Genomic DNA, 19,466 nt, shown 5'->3' with positions numbered 1-19,466 from the left:
GCTGCAATGTAGATCACAGTAACGTTTATATTTTTAAAAAACGAGCATTTTTGGCCAAGTTATGACCATTTTTGTAGTTATGCAAATGAGGCTTGCAAAAGTCCAAGTGGGTGTGTTTAAAAGTAAAAGTCCAAGTGGGCGTGTATTATGTGCGTACATCGGGGCGTTTTTAATACTTTTACTAGCTGGGCGTTCTGATGAGAAGTATCATCCACTTCTCTTCAGAACGCCCAGCTTCTGCCAGATCACGCTGTGACGTCACACACAGGTCCTGCATCGTGTCGGACGAGCGAGGACACATCGGCACCAGAGGCTACAGTTGATTCTACAGCAGCATCAGCGTTTGCTGTGCTAAATTTATATGCTTTTTGTGTACTATCCGTGGTGTAACTAATGCTGTAGCAGCCATAATGGGTGCTATAGGGCCCGCGGCATGTGGGGGCCCGTGCCATCCAGCCTGACTACTTCCTGGTGGCATTGCTATCACCGGGCATCGGGGGCCCCAGACGACTGCCACGTTTAATTGTTTCTCTGTCCTTAGGATGCAGACACAATTGAACACTCTCTGCTAGACTAGAATTGAACACCGGTGAACACCGTTTACTAGACTACAGGCCATGTTAGGCCTGCAACCTATAAGTTGCTGGGACAGGGTCCTTGCGCAGGCTGGCACACTGATGTCACTGGATCACGCCGGCATATGCAAGGATCCAGTCTCAAGCTACTGAGGAGGCAGTGGAACAGCTCCATTCGTCTAGTAAATGGGGCTAGGTGAGTATAAGTTGTTTTATTTGTTTTGGGTGGCGTTATCTACACGGGGGGCTCCCGGGCCTTGTGGCACTGTGTACAAGGGGAGGCTGCCCGGCACTATGTACAAGGAGGGGCTGTGTGGCACTATCTACAAGGGGGGCAGTGTGGCACTATGTGGCAGGACTGTGTGGCACTATTTACAAATGGGGGCTGTGTTACTCATTTACAAGGGGGGTATGATGGTTGCGGGGGAGGGGGGCCCAGTCAAAAGTTTGCTATGGGGCCCCATTCTTTACTAGTTATGCCCCTGTGTACTATTGTTGCTTTTTTACTGGGGACTTGCCCATTATTGTTAGCAATGTATGTGTATACATTTCATTCACTTGCAGGGGTCCACGTGCTGTTCCAAAATGGAGGGGCTTTACTGCCTGTGTCAGCCCTTGTAATAGATGTGGATGAATGAAGGGATTCCTATAACAAAAATATATTTGACCATAGCTATTTTTGTAGTTCCCATATAGAAGCGTATATATTCACCAAAGGTAAATTTATTTGATGCAAGGTAATGCATATTGTGAATATCCCGATGGATAACCCAATACATAATGAAAACTAATATTACTTACATTTCTGTAATTGGTCACTTTGAATCATGTTAAGAAAATGGAATTTTTACAATTGCACAGTATAAGTTGACTCTCTTGTCTTTCTCCAGCACATGTCACTAGCAGTGTGACAGTCGCTAATGTCGTTCGCCATCGGCCCATGGTACAAATGCCGTATTCCACACCTGTCGTAGGATACATGCCTGTGGCAAACCAATCAATGTATGCTGGACACTGTCCACCACAATATCCAGGTGAGGCTATTGGCTATTCCAGTTACCCGACTAAATAAGGTGGTAAGTAAGCTTTAGTCAGTATGCATGGCCGCAGATAATTAAATTGTTATTATTGGGTTGGTCTCTGCATTGAATAGTTCTGTTTCCCAGCTGCAGCAGTACATTATAATACACGCCTCAGCTGCCGCACTACATTATAATACACACCTCAGCTGCCGCAGTACACTATAATACACACCTCAGCTGCCGCAGTACACTATAATACACACCTCAGCTGCCGCATTACACGATAATACACGCCTCGGCTGCCGCAGTACATTATAATACACGCCTCGGCTGCCGCAGTACACTATAATACACGCCTCGGCTGCCGCAGTACACTATAATACACGCCTCGGCTGCCGCAGTACACTATAATACACGCCTCGGCTGCCGCAGTACACTATAATACACGCCTCGGCTGCCGCAGTACACTATAATACACGCCTCGGCTGCCGCAGTACACTATAATACACGCCTCGGCTGCCGCAGTACACTATAATACACGCCTCGGCTGCCGCAGTACACTATAATACACGCCTCGGCTGCCGCAGTACACCATAATACACGCCTCGGCTGCCGCAGTACACTATAATACACGCCTCGGCTGCCGCAGTACACTATAATACACGCCTCAGCTGCCGCAGTACATTATAATACACGCCTCAGCTGCCGCACTACATTATAATACACGCCTCAGCTGCCGCCCTACATTATAATACACGCCTCAGCTGCCGCACTACATTATAATACACTCCTCAGCTGCCGCACTACATTATAATACACGCCTCAGCTGCCGCACTACATTATAATACACGCCTCAGCTGCCGCACTACATTATAATACACGCCTCAGCTGCCGCACTTCATTATAATACACGCCTCAGCTGCCGCACTACATTATAATACGCGCCTCAGCCGCCGCACTACATTATAATACGCGCCTCAGCCGCCGCACTACATTATAATAGGCGCCTCAGCTTCCGCAGTACATTATAATACGCGCCTCAGCTGCCGCAGTACACTATAATGCGCACCTCAGCTGCCGCAGTACACTATAATGCGCACCTCAGCTGCCGCAGTACACTATAATGCGCACCTCAGCTGCCGCAGTACACTATAATGCGCACCTCAGCTGCCGCAGTACACTATAATGCGCACCTCAGCCTCCGCAGTACACTATAATACACCTCAGCTGTCGCAGTACATTATAATACACACCTCAGCTGCCGCAGTACATTATAATACACACCTCAGCTGCCGCAGTACATTATAATGCACACCTCAGCTGCCGCAGTACATTATAATGCACACCTCAGCTGCCGCACTACATTATAATACACGCCTCAGCTGCCGCAGTACATTATAATGCACACTTCAGCTGCTTCAGACCTACTTTATAAAAAGATTGAGGGCATTTCAATTCAGTCAATAAATGATGGAAAAGAATCTCCCCTTTACTCTTCAAAAAGAGGTTCTGCAGCAGCTGAATTGTTGTATAAAGAGTAATATACTGCCTACACTAAATTAGAGAGAAAATTGTGTGTCACCAAGAAGGTTTGTGACCTTTTAAAATGCACTCTGTCTCTATGCTTTTGAATGGTCAATGAACTCCTTGGTGGCCGCTAATATTTTTATCATTTACACTTGGGGGTTCATTATCCGATATGTAATTTAGGTATTATCTGCTGTTTCATAAGGGCTATACCAGTAGGCCATTACTTATGGGTTGACTCATATCTATTAACTTTTACCAAGTTGAAAATGAAAAGTGGAGGTAGTTGTGTATGCAGTGGCGGATTAAGAAGACCATGGGTCCTGGGCTGTTACCTAAACTTGGGCCCCCCTTCTCCACCGCCACCCTGCCGCGCCGTAACTATTGCTAATACTACCTTTTTGCACAAGCATTAACAGATGGGTGTTACAATTCCCCTTTCACAGGGCTGTGTTCCTACATACTGACAGTATCACACTGTGCAGGGACACATCCTCCTGCCAAGGTAACACCAATTTTTCTATCATTCCTGTACTGCACAAAGACGTTATGTGGAATACAAGGATTTCCTATAATAAACATGTCAGGAGAGCGGACAGATTCTCTACAAATCCAGTGACTCACAGGTGACTATGTCACAGATGCTAGTAGTTTTTTTCTCCTCTTTTCTTCTCCATTCGGTCCAGAGCTCATGACGACTTCTCCTGGCCATGACCCATTTCTGCAGCCCTTAAATATAATATCACCATGCACTGACCCCTAAATATAATTGTGTCACACACTAAAGTAAAGCACCACATACACAGTGCCCCTGTAGATAGCGCCAAACCCCCATGTAGACAGCGCCACACACACAACCCCCTGTAGAGAGCGTCACAAATCCCCCTATAGATAGCATCACACAGCCCCCTATAGATAGAGCCACAAAGCACTCCCCTGTGTATATAGTGCCACACAGCGCTAACTTCCTTATATATAGTGCCACACAGCGCTCCTCCCCCTTGTATATAGTGCTACACAGCGTCGCCACAGTGCAGCCCTGGGATGACATTTTATGACTGCTGCAGACTGATTGGCTGCAGCGGTCACATGGGGTGAAACGTCATCCCAGGAGGCCAGCCCGGACCAAGAAACAGAATTCTGGACAAGTATAAGATTTTTATTTTTTCAAAATTGCGTTTTTACATAACATCTGTTATTTTTTGCGGGTTTTACCTCCCCATTGAATTAAATGGAAAAAATAAAACAAATGAGCAGCGTTTACACAAATACAATTGACATGCTGAAGAATAAAAAAAAACGCACCGCAGGTCAATTTCTGGGCTTTTTCTCCCCACTTATCATTTACGCAGCGTGTGGATGAGAATTGTTCACATCTAATCTACTCTGCTGCTACTGTATTAGGGCTTGTCCACACTTAACGAAATTGCTGCGTATTTTCCGGCCGGAAAATACGCAGAATATAGTAGTGGCAAAGTGAGTGAGATTTACCAAATCTCATCCAGATGCTGCGAAAAATTTCCAACCAGACATTTTCTCCTGCGGTGCGTATTTCTCGTACTGCAGCATGTCAATTCCTGCTGCGGAAAGTAGACAGAATTGCTGCAACATTGAGAAAAATGCAGCAAAATACGCACCATTTTCTGCAGCAAAAATGCAGGAAATGGTGCTTTTATTCTGCAGCGGAATTTCTGCTAGTTTCTGCGGAATTGCTACTGAAATATATATATATATATATATATATACACACACACACGCACACACACACCCACTATATACATACATACATAAATACACTCACACACATCACAGACACACATGAATATGCACATTATACACATATAAAGTACACATTGTAAGCACACATGCACTTACCTTTTATGTAGGATATTTGTGAAGGGTGTTCAGCAGGTTGATGTGGTGGGAGTCTTCACACAGCGTTTCTCCTGCTCACAGCCCGACACAGAGCCCACAGACAGTTTCCCCTCCCCCATGTCCCGACTGCTAGCAGCAAGAGGAGAGATGTGTAGAGCAGGGAAGGGGGGCTGGAGGGGGAGTTTCAGCACAGACCACGGCTGCTAAGTAGGACAGAAGCTCACCTCGCCTTATGACGGTCCTGGCACCGGGGCATGAGGGGGTTCAGGCGGCCATGGGCCCCCTGGGAGCCTTGGGCCCCGGGCGGCCGCCCGAACTGCCCTAATGATGATCCGCCACTGTGTGTATGGCAAACTTGAATTCCAATACATGGACTATTTACTCCTTCCAAAGATTAGAGAACATACGGTGGGGGGGGAGGAATTAGTCTAAAGAATAATGCCTAATTGAGGAATAGACTCGTTTCAATTAAAAAAAAAATATCTGTTAACATCACGTGAAATTTATATTCTTGTTGCAGGTGCAGATAACAAGGCTTTTGAAGAAACACCATAAATACGATCAACACTGATAATTTGTACCCTGGGTGGACATGTGATATTACTGCATCTTCAAATAAATAGACAAATGTTGCATTTCTTACTTGGTACAAGGATTTCTCATATGAGCTAATTATGGCACCCGCTGGTTTCATGTTTTTTATTTTGTACTATTTTTGTCACAATTATTTTCGTAGGAGTGTTCAGTGGAAAAAGTAAATATAAGAATTGCACAACCCAACAGGCCAATGGCCAATAGGGTGTAAGGAGAAGCAGCAGTATACATATATGAATCACTATATTGGGAATGTTGAGGAATAGTGTTTGTAATATTACATTTCAACATAACTGCAAAGATATAGGGTTAAGATGCAGGAAGGTAGGTGGCGAGAACGGCTTAAGTGGTAGAGCCGGGATATGGTTTCTACATTGTAGCCACCAGTATTTGTCATCTCTATGACCCATATTTTGACAGTCAAACCTAAAAGTTGATGTCTCATTCATGCTGCTGGTTGCACATTGTTAAGATTTTATTGTTTATTGGTGTAAAGGTTTTCCCATGATGGCATTAACAGCACTTCTTAAATAAGACCTTTAAAGGGGGCCATTTTAATTCTCATTCCTTATTTTCCTTAGTTTTATTTAAAGCAGTATTTCCTGAAATGGGTTGTAACAGAAACATCCACTCACTGACCTATTATGAATCACTTTTCTTCTATTAGAAGTGGTTACAAATTTTAAAAAATAAACAAAAAAAAGATATAGCTGATGGCTTATAGGCAAAACAAGCGGAGGAAGCTGAAACGATTGCATAATAAATGCAGCTTTCAAATAGTTGGAAAATAATTTTATATGTTATTTGCCTTATTTTACCAAATAATCTAGAAGGGAATCATTTCACTTTTCTTGCAGTCAATTGAAAAATAATTAATTTTGTTGGATTTACTCCACATTATGCACCTATGACCAAATTGTACCGTCATTTGGTACATAAGCTCCATGACATTTCTTTGCTTCTACCACGCTCTATGATGAATGACCTACAGAAGTTGTCCCCTAATCTGTGGCTCTCCGACTATTGCAAAACTACAAGCTTTAGAGCAGCTGGAGAGCCACAAGTTTGGGACCACTGACCATGAGGAGGGCTTTTTGCTTTGGGGGAGTTTTAAAATGTTAAAACTATATTCTGTACATTATCATTTATAAAACCACCGCCCACTGGTGTTTCAGCATTTTCTTAACATATTGATATAGAAATTATTGCCTTCTCCTGCTTGCCTCTCCCTTCATCACATTAAAATGTCTGGCAGGAGCCAAAATTAACTCTGGTGGTGGACAGTAATCAAAATGTATATCTATAGTACATATAATTTTGTATCAAAGCTTTTAGTTACCTTGATGGGAAATAACATTTTTGTTTTTCTATTGGATTACTGTGTCCAGGTTGTATATGATGTAATTTCTGTGTTTATTAAAGGACCAGTGTCACCCAAAAAATTTTTTTTACATCAGTTTGATTTTAGTGTTTTATTAAAAACTTTTAGATTTATTTGTGTGTTTGTGTTTTACTTTTTTTTATTTTTTAACTTTTTCTTCACTATGGGGGCTGCCATTTTTTTTTCCATTTCTGTATGTGTCGATTAACGACACATACAGACATGGAATACGGCAGCTACAGTCCCATAGTGAATGCGAACGGGGCCCGTTCCATCCACTATGGTGTACGCCATCTGTGTGGGAACGGCGCATGCGCCGCTCCCACACAGTCCAAGTTGAACTGTGCGCCGTCCGGCGCAATTTTCCTGTGGACCGGAAGTCGCGGCCGGACAGTAAGATTACTACTTCCGGTCGCGGCTTCCGGACTTGTGCACTTGGATAAGCGGCAGCAGATGGAGCGGACGGACCGGAGGGAGCGGCGGCGGCGGCAGGAGCAGGTAAGAGATTTCTATGTATGTTCGTGTTTCAGTGTGTGTTTACTACTGTATGTAAACCTACTACACTGTGTGTTAGCTCAAAAAATGGCGACACACAGTGTAGGAGGTTTGACCGTTCAATCCCCTCGTTTCTCCCGGCACTAGCCAGGATAAAGGAGGGGGGATTCTGAGCGCTCACTAGAGCGAGTGAGTTTTCTCAAATTTTGTAGCATAAAGCAATGTGGTTGCTTTACCACATGCAATGCTGCAATTTTGGGAATTGCTCCATCTAGTGACCAGCACTGGGAAATATTATAAATTAGAATCTAACTTATAATATTTCCTGAATCGTGAAAAAAAAAAAAAAAAATTAGAACAATGTTTAATCACCTAAACACTAATTGTTTAACTAAAAAAAAAAATTTTGTTTGACAATAAATGTTGATGATCTGTTTTTATTTGTCATTGATTCAATATGCCAGTCTTTATACATTTTACAAAAATAACTACTTGCTATCTTTCCATAGTCGTGTTACATGTACAACAGTTCAAAAGTTCAGCACTTGTCATGAAAATAGTGTAACCTAAGACATATCAAACATGTTTGGATGTCCAATTGATAGAGTCCAGGACACCCATAATGACAGATACCAGAATCCCTTTTTTAGCAGAGAGATCACTGAACATATGGGGCAAAAAAAGGATCAGGGCACAAATGTTTTGCCACCTTTCTTCAGCAACGCCCTAATCCTCTTTTTGATCTAAAAAAGACATACTAGAGATTAGATCGCCCATACATTATGTAAAAGTGTATAATATGACCGAAAAGCACAGCATGGATCTAGAATGGTTCAAAATGAAGTAAAAATGCGGCTGTCAGCGAGCATATATACAAATATGAACCAGATCCGGGGGTGTATACCCCTAAGGCATTCAAAGCATGATATACAACCGAGAAGAGAAAAAATGCCAACACACAAGAACATAGGGGAAAATAGAAAAATTACTTTAATGAAAATGACACATGAATACATAAGATAAAAAGAATCCATAAACCAACAGGTTAAAAAAGACTAACACGCCATGCAATGTACAAGAAAGGTAACGTCTAAAATAGACAAGCAATGGTGGCAACCAAATGGTATGATCTAATGATCAGGGTACGTAAATACATAGATATGAGTAAATGTAACTGACTACAAATGTGTGTCAGATAAAGTAGTTAGAGAAAAAGTATATACTCTAAGGTACAGAGCATAGTACCATAAATGAATACCATTAGTGAATGAAGGCAGTTGCGCCGAAACGCGCGTTGGGGCAGACATATCGCCGTGCATTCATCTAGTTGATCAATGGGTATGTGTTTCATCTCCATACAATTTATTGTATTCATTCACTAATGGTATTCATTTATGGTACTATGCTCTGTACCTTAGAGTATATACTTTTTCTCTAACTACTTTATCTGACACACATTTGTAGTCAGTTACATTTACTCATATCTATGTATTTACGTACCCTGATCATTAGATCATACCATTTGGTTGCCACCATTGCTTGTCTATTTTAGACGTTACCTTTCTTGTACATTGCATGGCGTGTTAGTCTTTTTTAACCTGTTGGTTTATGGATTCTTTTTATCTTATGTATTCATGTGTCATTTTCATTAAAGTAATTTTTCTATTTTCCCCTATGTTCTTGTGTGTTGGCATTTTTTCTCTTCTCGGTTGTATATTATGTAAAAGTGGCTTAGTGTTATGAAGACACAGAACAGTTGTTTGTAGGACTGGTGTTCATTAACATCCTTTGTACTGAAACGTGGTTGTGGCACAGATTAACAGCAGAAATATATAGCACAAGTATCTCCTCTACTACACTACAGTAGAGATGGACTCGCAAGTGGCCATAATGTTGATCACTGGTACCCATAAAATCTAGCACAAGTGCCAACAACAAATTTCCTGACACTATTTTACTTTCCTGTTCTGTGTTAATGGTATGTTCACATGCAGTGTTTTCAAGCGTATTTCGGGGTGTTTACGCCTCGAGAAAACGGAAGCTGAATGCCTACAAACAGCTGCCCATTGAAATCAATGGGAAAAACAGCATTTAGTTAATACGGGGCGTCTTTTTACGCATCTGTTTTAAAAAACGGAGCGTAAAAAGGCACTCCGCAAAAAGAAGTAGCATGTCACTTCTTGAGGTGTTTTTTGGAGCGGATTTTCCATTGAACACTGAAAAACGCCTCAAAAGAAGTTTTTTGTTGAGCGTGTGAACATACCCTAAGGGCTCATGGAATAGTCAGTACTACTGATCTGCGTTGTATGGATCCATAATACAATGCCCACAGGCTGCTATTGAACTATACAGTACCTCCCTCCTGATTTTGTAAGGAGGAATAAGCAGGTTTTTTTCTCAGTTAAAGAGAATCCATAAGATATTACTGTATGGGGTGGCGCTACTGGAAGAGCATGGAGTGGGACGTGTTTGACTCAGCTCCGTAGCACCAGGCATTATAGCAGCTATACATAGCGATTACCAGGATGGATAATCCACCCGAACAGGACTGCAGACCTGGCTAAGGCTGGGTTCACACGACCTACTTTCAGGCGTAAACGAGGCGTATTATGCCTCGTTTTACGCCTGAAAATAGGGCTACAATACGTCGGCAAACATCTGCCCATTCATTTGAATGGGTTTGCCGACGTACTGTGCAGACCACCTGTAATTTACGCGTCGTCGTTTGACAGCTGTCAAACGACGACGCGTAAATGGACTGCCTCGGCAAAGAAGTGCAGGGCACTTCTTTGCAACGTAATTTGAGCTGTTCTTCATTGAACTCAATGAAGCACAGCTCAAGATTTACGAGCGTCTCAGACGGCTCGCAAAATGCGAGGATGAGCATTTACGTGTGAAACGAGGCAGCTGTTAACAGTCTGTCTTTTCACACGTAAATGCCTCTCATCGTGTGAACATACCCTTATTGTCCTAGATCATGGGGAAAGCTAAATAGAAAGAAAGATTGTTTTTTTCCTTCCACGAGGTCCCAAAATGGCGCCAGCAGCAGACAGGATGCCGGAGCAGCAGACAGAGGACCGTCTTCTCCAACCTGTTCATTGCTTTCCTCAGCCAGTGCTCCTGGACATCTCCAATCTCCTCATGGCTCTCCACTTCAGCTGGGCATAGACACATCTGGGAACAGAGTACGTATGCCACTTTTCCTACCCTATCTCCTATGATAAAATTGGGCTGCACAGAGCCATGTGTATTGCCAGCCATACCGACCTCCCAACCACATACTACGCCTGTGTCTGAAGACACCCTTAAAGGGAATGTGTTGCCAGCAAAACATGTTTTTTTTTTTTTTAGTTAAACAATTAGTGTATAGGTGATTAAACATTGTTCTAATTTTTTATTTTTTTTTCACGAGTCAGGAAATATTATAAATTGGATTCAATTGGATTCTAATTTATAATATTTCCCATTGCTGGTCACTAGATGGAGCCATTCCCAAAATTGCAGCATTGCATGTGGTAAAGCAACCACATTGCTTTATGCTGCAAAATTGGGTAAAAAGCCCTCGCTCTAGTGAGCTCTCAGCATCCCCCCCCCCTCCTTTATCCTGGCTAGTGCTGGGAGAAACGAGGGGTTTGAACGGTCTAACCTCCTACACTGTGTGTTGCCATTTTTTGAGCTAACACACAGTGTAGAAGGTTTACATACAGTAGTAAACACACACTGAAACGCAAACATACATAGAAATCCCTTACCTGCTCCAGTCGCCGCCGCTCCCTCCGGTCCATCCGCTCCGTCTGCTGCTGCTGCTCCATGTGCACAAGTCCGGAAGCCGCGACCGGAAGTAGTAATCTTACTGTCCGGCCGCGACTTCCGGTCCACAGGAAAATGGCGCAGGACGGCGCTCATTTCAAATTGAACTGTGTGGGAGCGGCGCATGCGCCGTTCAAACAGCGGCGTACATGTTAGTGGATGGAACGGGCCCCGTTCGCAGTCCCTATGGGACTGGAGCTGCCGTATTCCATGTCTGTATGTGTCGTTAATCGACACATACAGAAATGGAAAAAAAAATGGCAGCCCCCATAGGGAAGAAAAAGTGTAAAAATAAGAAAAAGTAACACACAAACACACAAATTAATCCAAACGTTTTTAATAAAGCACTAATATCTTTAACATATTAAAAAAAAAATTGTGGTAACACTGTTCCTTTAAAACCCTGCTGGAAGGTCTGAGAACCTTACTCCAGAAAGATATACAGGCAGGTTTCATGAATGTACAGGCAGAATTCTCTGCACTGGGAGAACGTACATCTCATATGGAAAGCAAAATGGCTGAATTTTCTTTATCACATGAGCTGGTAGATCTCAACAGCACTCTGGAAGAAGAAGTAGGGACGGCATACATATGAAGATAGCAGACCTAGAGGAGCGATCACAGCGCAACTACGTGCGGTTTAGAGGCATATCTGAATCGGTTAAACTGGAACAACTTGAAGAGTTTATAACGGATTTTTTTTTTTGTGGCACTCTTACCTGCCTCATCTCCAGCAGACCTACACATTGATAGAGTGCAACATATAACAAAACCAAAGGATCTCCCAGCCGCCATTCCACGGGACGTGATCGCTCGATTACACTTTTATCATTTTAAGGAGAAGATGATGCAAGCTGCTAGACGCCCGTCTGATTTTTCTGAAAGGTTCCAAGATGTATCGGTATTTACTGATTAATTTGCTGCCAGATTGGCAAAATGGAGGGAATTCCAAGAGGAGGCGAAAATTTTGAGAATACACAATATTCAGTACAAATGGGGATTTCCAGTTAAACTGGTCATCTCCAAAGATGGTTGGACAGTGATTGCAAACTCTCCAGCTGGTCATGCAACTCATCCAGGAATAGCTATTATCATCACATGCCTCATTACCCACATCGCCACGTCCAAGATCAGTGCCCAGACTGGAAGAAGAGTGGGTAACTAAAGCTTCTGACTGACTGTTATATATTCCCAATCTCTCTAGATGGAATCTACTGAGTCGTTTGATGGTATGAAATAGTTCTATACTTGATCCTGCAGGTTATGTATTGCGATTGTCTAATACGAGTTAATGTTATGTTTCATTTATGCCGAGGTGTGGTTCAGTCTTACATTGCAAGCAATGTATTCACCCCCCCCCCCCCAAACATCTCACCTTCGGTTTTGATGTTTGTTTGATCTATACCTTTGTTCTAGTCTATGCCAGGCATGTAGATTATATTATAGGTACAGTACAGTCCACTTTGCTATTACAGTACAGGAGAGGGTCTCTAAAGAAGTTTGTCCTAGAAATCCACTTCATCCAGCAAAATGGTGTTACAGGTACTCTCTTAACAATCCTATCCAAAAAAAAGGAGGAAGAATGTATCCAGCTATGTGGAAAACGAGAGCATGTTCACAGGATGAAAGAAAATTTGTAGGGCTGTAATGACTTTTTTATTCAAAGTGACTGGTCATACAACGTCTCTTTAGCTCCATCAATCCCTACATAAGGGACGAATGTGCCAAGTGACGCTGTACACCATAACAAGCCCCTGCCCGGCAAGGTAGGAACCACCATGTGCACAAAACAACCAATCACCTGTAGAATATATAAAGGGGCAGTGTCCCACACCGTATGTATAGATACAGTAAAGGACCACTACTCCCCAAATTAATGTCGCTATTTCTAGAAGTATTGTCGGGTGTAAGAGGTCCACCAAAAACCAGAACAAAACTGTAATAAAGCCCATAGTGTATTGATAAGGAACAGCTCGCTTATTAGAAATCCTCAGAATAGAAACAAAAAATTATGCCGTATCCCCAGTCAGTAACAGCTATTTATTGCAGGACATAGTCATAACGGAAAATGAAAAAAAAAGCTTTCAGGGCACAATTTTATCTTGAATGAATTTCAGGCCCTTATTCCACTTTCTATAACTTTGGGTTCTATCCCAAAATGACAATCTAGAAAAGTAGATTTCCCTCCCTCCCAAAAAAAAAAAGTGATAAAAAAGGATTTTGGCCACTCCTAAATATACAGCGAAGCTGCTTCCCTAAAAAAAAAGGGTGTACAGAAATATAAAATCCTAAATAAATCCTGCAATTTAACTTTTAGAGCTCACAAAAAAAAAAAATTAGTAATCTGCGACGGTACGATAAATTTCAAAACAGGGACTTATGCAAAGGCCAGGGTTGGAAGGACAAGCGGAACAATAATATCGGGACTCACTTCGCTGTCCTCGTTTGCTGCAGACCCCGCACCATTTTTTTGGGGTATTTTTGGTTAGGTGTTGAAGGGATGGGGTGTAAAAAAATGTTTTTCAACAAGTCGGCGTACATTCTCTGACTCATGGACTACTCTCTGGTCTACAGATTGAAATAAGAGATCTTCAATCACTTTCTCCTGAAATTCAAAGAATGTAGCCCTGCCCGCTGATTTTTTGTACAGGACAAATGCATTGTGCATCGCAACCTGGATGAGGTATATTGCCACTTTCTTATACCATGTTCTGGTTTTCCTTTTAACCAGATAAGGTTGTAACATCTGGTCGCACAAATCTACCCCACCCATGAATTTGTTATAGCCGATGACACACACAGGCTTTTGTCTATCTGCAGAGGCCCCACGTTCTCTAACAGTAGCTGTTGCACTTGAATGTACAGTGCTGATCATGTAGACGTCCTTGTGGTCACAAAATTTTAAAGCCAGCATCTTCTCAATTTGAAAAGTGCATGACTACCCCTTTGATAGTTTTTTTTATCCACAAGTTCACATGGGAAACCTTTGCGATTCCTGCGTATTGTGCCACAGGCTCCGGTGTTGGCACTATGAAGGGCGCTAAACAATGGCACACTGGTATAAAAGCTGTCAGTGTATACATGATACCCCTTGTGTAGGAAAGGGCCAATTAAATCACACACAATCTTACCAGTGGTACCAATATTTGGAGGGCACCCTGGTGGATTAAATTCACTGTCTTTACCCTCGTAGATCTTAAACGCACACGTGTAGCCAGTAGTGCTTTCACATAACTTGTAGATCTTTACCCTGTGTTTTGCACTTTTTGAGGGTATGAATTGGCAGAATGAGAGATGCCCTTTGAAATTCATTAGCGATTCATCCACTGCTAAATTTTGTTCAGGGGTATATGCTCCTAATTTATACAGCCGGTCACGGCTTCTGTCGCTGGAAGGGGGTGCCTGTAGGTTGTCACTAAAGTGGAGAAATCGCATAAGTATTTCATACCTGTTGCGTGACATAATGCCAGAAAAAAATGGGGTGACATGTATAGGGCTTGATGCCCAATATGACCCAATAGAGGGTTTTTTTATTTTTTGTCTTTTTTTATAATTCCCATGTTAAGGGTGAGGCCCAGAATTGTTTTTATTTCCATTGCATTTGTGGGATTCCACAACCTGGCATAAAGTGACGAAGGCTTATTGTCAATGTACTGCCTGGCATACAAATTTGTTTCCTGCACAAAACGTTCCAAAACTTGGTCCGTAATAAAAATATTCAAATAATTTAGTGGTAAAAAATTACTGACATTGGGATTTAGGCCAGGAGTAGCAATAAAGTCATTTATGGTGAGAAAATAAACTTGGGTTCCCACACTAAAATCGGTTTGGTGGGGTTGTGCAATTTCAGGGGCTGCACTTTGAACGGACATTGTGGCAACTGCGCCGTCTCCCATATCACTGGTACTGGGTCTCATTTCAATAGAATCCCTTGAAGCGACAATTTCGCTGTCGCTTTCAAGTAAAAGGTCAACTTCAGATGCAGAATCCGTATCTGAACATAGCATCTGATAGGCTTCCTCAACGCTGTATCTTCTGGCAGCCATAATGATTATACAGTCTAAACCGCAAATAATAAATGTAACTAGGAGTTTCATTTTTTTTATCAACTAAGAACACTAAAAACTTTTTTTTTTTTTTACGCTTTTTTTTTCAAACCTAAACCCTACGCCTAACACAAACCGTAAACCCAAGCCCAGAACAGCACCCTACGCGTCTTACAGCGTACACGCCGTCAAACAGCGTACCATAAAAAGAAAGTCGTTTATAGTACGATTCTTAGTATATACAGTAAATATATATATATATATATACACACACACACACACACACCATATACTATAAAATACTGAAAAAAAGTGGTTTTTTTTTTTTTAAAACCGTGTGAGGAACAAGTGATTTTGTGAGGGGACACTGACACACTTGTATCTGTTTCTCTCCACAGCTAGAACAGAGTGAGGAGAAACAGATACATACTTTTATTTTACTGTAGTGATCACTATGATTGGATCTCATAGTGAACACAAAAGATCAGGAACCAATACTATTGGCTCCTGATCACTGCTCTAAGAACAGAGCTGCTAGCAACAGCTCGTTCTTAGAGCAGGAGCTGTCATTTAGACACGCCCCACCGGCTCTGTACACAGTAACAGCATGTGGCCACTGTGATTGGCTGTCACAGCGGTCACATTATGTTACGAGGAAATCGGCCGGTCCTGATGGCTGCACCAAGAACTGGACCAGATACTTACAGCTGCTTTTTAGTGCAGACTTAATCAGGGTGCCGTTAAACCCCCTCTACTACAGCGACGCCAAAAGGCGTCACTGTAGACGGAGTACCTGCACCGCCTGACGTCAAAAGACGGTGGGCGGTCGTTAAGGGGTTAATACCCTTTAAACTCTTAATGATCAGCCTATTTCGGGCTTTCAGAAATGAGCAATTTTGTTCGTTACCACATTTAGAGAACCATAACTATTTTGATTAGACAATTTCATGTGCAGAACACATGGAATTATTAAGATCTCTTCAGGGACTAGGACGTATGTTTGCCTATGAACTGGAATTGTAAAGGGAGTTTTGGCCCATAACATAGCCCTATATTGGGCTGGAGTATACACTCCCCAATGTAGGGTATCAGGGTCAAGTTGAGTAAACCTTATAAACCAGGCTTGTTTATTGGAAAAAGTAATGTTGGTATGAGTTAGATCAGTGAACGAACACAGATTCGATCTTTTTTTAATTTTGATGCATAGTTGGTCTAATTTGAGAAAAGGAAAGCACAATTATGATCGTTACAGTAACAGGATTAACAGAGGGACTTTAGAAACCTCAAGAGTAATTTTTTAAATTTAGATGGCTTGATAAGCAGAGAGTCTGTGTACATCAGTAACCAATGGCCGAGCCCCCTTGGTGCATAATATGACAAGCTAAAATATAGCAGTTATTTTACTGCTCTTACGGTCGTATAGGAGACCGTTCCACAGTCTGATATGTATCTTTGAAGGGTACAAAATCCCCTAGCCTATATGCATGCAGGCAATTCATTAGTCCAAGTCGTGTGATTTTTGGATTTTTCTTCAACTTGTAGTTCCACAGAGGGATGCAGAGATGCTACAATCCAGGTGAGCCCAGTCGAACACCACACTATATCTTCAAAGAGGGAACAAGGAAACAAATAGTGCAATACTTTTTGGACTAGTTCACTTCACGCATTTTATTCCATACTTACAAAAAGGGAAAAGGTATAAAACATAGCGCATCCACAGCATGCGCCACGCCAAATTATATATATATATATATATATATACACACACATATATATATATATATATATATATATATATATATATATATATATATATATGCTATAGGTTCAGGCTCCCCCCCTGTAAGCTGGGCACAGTACACCAGGGTATAAGGTGGTATTAGAACGGGATAAATAATAATATATATAAGACTGTGTGGCCAGTGTCTCACTGATAAATGATGTCTGAGAAGAGAAAAATTTACACAGCGCCACATGGTGCAAGCTAAACCTTGATAGGTAAAGTAATGGAGAGCAATGGTAAGTTGTTACACTCACCGTAAGAGCTTGTACTGGCAGGTAAAGCTTGGGGATGTAGGCAGTATTGTAACAAGGTTGCAACTTTCAGTATCCAGGTACCGGCAACAATTGTATTCTGCCGTGGGTTAAATAGCAGGTAAAAAATATATGTTTTAAAAAAAACATATAGAGTATGTTAAAAACTGGATGTTTTGAAAGCGCTACACAATTGGAAAGATAAACAGAATGATGCTAATGGTGGATTTATTGTACAAAGGAAGGGCAACGCGTTTCAACACAGAACCTGCGTCTTCATCAGGCCGAAAATAAGTTAAAACAAGCATAAACATACATCTTAAATACACATGTGGATAGGGGGAGGGGATCACAGGCAAAGAACCTCCAAAAACGAGAATCAGATACACAGGGGAAAACAGATGTGAATGACGTCATCAGGTAAACACTGACAATTACAATAGCCATGGGATACATAGATCATATAATTGATAATAGAGACTGAATAAAACGTACCAGTAGGTAAAAAGTACACAGTGGGCACACAATTATAAAAATACAGATTGGGTTAGTAAACCCAAAACACATAAGACTGTAAAAACTCAAGGTAAAACATGACGGGAAATAACAGAGCAGACAGAAATGATTTTATATTTTAGAGCATTATGAAAAGAGCATACCGGTGTTCAGAGGAGTAAGAATGGAAATGGCGGAGACAGTTACAGCGGCACAGTCAGCGGTTAGGCTGGAGCGGAACGAAAGGACGAAAACGGCCAGCCGGCGTCAGCGTAACCTGGAGAGCTACGGTGGCCGTGAGAGGAAGAAAAGGTGGCGAAAGCAAAAGCTGATGCCGCAGGAGAAGGAGATACATACCCGGGGAGACATGGGGAATGTAAGTAAAGACCATGGTTACTTTTGAAACAAGTTGATTGTGAGAATGTTAGTTGTGTAAATTAACAGGAGGTAAGGGAAAAAAAATTTTGTTTATCAGAGAGGGAGTGAAATGGATGTGGAAGAAAATTGCAAAGAGAGTAAATCATGTAGGTAGAGATGTATTTGGGGTAAGACTGTAGAAATAAATTGGAGTCATATAATGTGCTAGAATATATGAATTTACAGACACAATACAAATTCATAGAAAAACATATCAAATAAGGTGGCCACATATTTATTAGATTGACACATATTTTTGGACCGGTTTCATCTTGTCAGTCTAGTGCAGATTCAGAAATGTCATTAAGACCACCGGGTTGCAGGCAGGACAGTTTAAAAATCCAATAATTTTCCCTCTGTTTAAGCCTATTAAACCTGTAATTATCAGTTGCTGGGATGGATTCAATGGGAGTAACACGAATATTACCAAAGTCGTTATCATGGACAGTTGAAAAATGTCGTGAAACACTATGTTTAAGAAAGCCAGTCTTCATGTTGAACCTGTGTTTGTTAATCCTGCAACGCAGTTGTTGGGTCGTCCTCCCCACATATTGTAAGTTACAGGGACATTTTAATAGATATATCACGTAGCTATTGCTAGTTACCTTGACTACGCTGACGCTGGCTGGCCGTTTTCGTCCTTTCGTTCCGCTCCAGCCTTACCGCTGACTGTGCCGCTGTAACTGTCTCCCCCATTTCCATTCTTACTCCTCTGAACACCGGTAAAGCTCTTTTCATAATGCTGTAAAATGTAAAATCATTTGTCTGCTCTGTTATTTCCCGTCATGTTTTACCTTGAGTTTTTACATTCTTATGTGTTTTGGGTTTACTAACCCAATCTGTATTTTTATAATTGTGTGCCCACTGTGTACTTTTTACCTACTGGTACGTTTTATTCAGTCTCTATTATCAATTATATGATCTATATATCCCATGGCTATTGTAATTGTCAGTGTTTACCGGATGATGTCATTCACATCTGTTTTCATCTTTGCCTGTAATCCCATCCCCCTATCCACATGTGTATTTAAGATGTATGTTTATGCTTGTTTTAAAATTTTTACGGATGCAGTTATACCAAATATGTGTGCTTTTTTTTTTTTATGTTTTCAGTTTTTTCCTATAATAAAAGACTTGTGAATAAAGTTTTTTTTGTTTTTTGTCCCACTAGGGGACTTGAAGGCATGAAGCCCTG

General features: G+C 41.6%; 1 long non-coding RNA gene across 1 annotated transcript; it reads left to right on the top strand.

The window, feature by feature from the left end:
* Nucleotides 1-1,520: 1,520 nt before the first annotated feature.
* On the top strand, nt 1,521-6,861 carry LOC142657293 (uncharacterized). Its single transcript, XR_012849882.1, has 2 exons — nt 1,521-1,609; nt 5,520-6,861. It is a non-coding gene; the product is annotated as an uncharacterized LOC142657293 (long non-coding RNA).
* Nucleotides 6,862-19,466: the final 12,605 nt, after the last annotated feature.

The sequence above is a fragment of the Rhinoderma darwinii genome, chromosome 7, assembly GCF_050947455.1.
Source record: "Rhinoderma darwinii isolate aRhiDar2 chromosome 7, aRhiDar2.hap1, whole genome shotgun sequence".
Lineage (NCBI taxonomy): Eukaryota > Metazoa > Chordata > Amphibia > Anura > Rhinodermatidae > Rhinoderma > Rhinoderma darwinii.
This window is presented reverse-complemented; position numbering and strand designations above follow the sequence as displayed.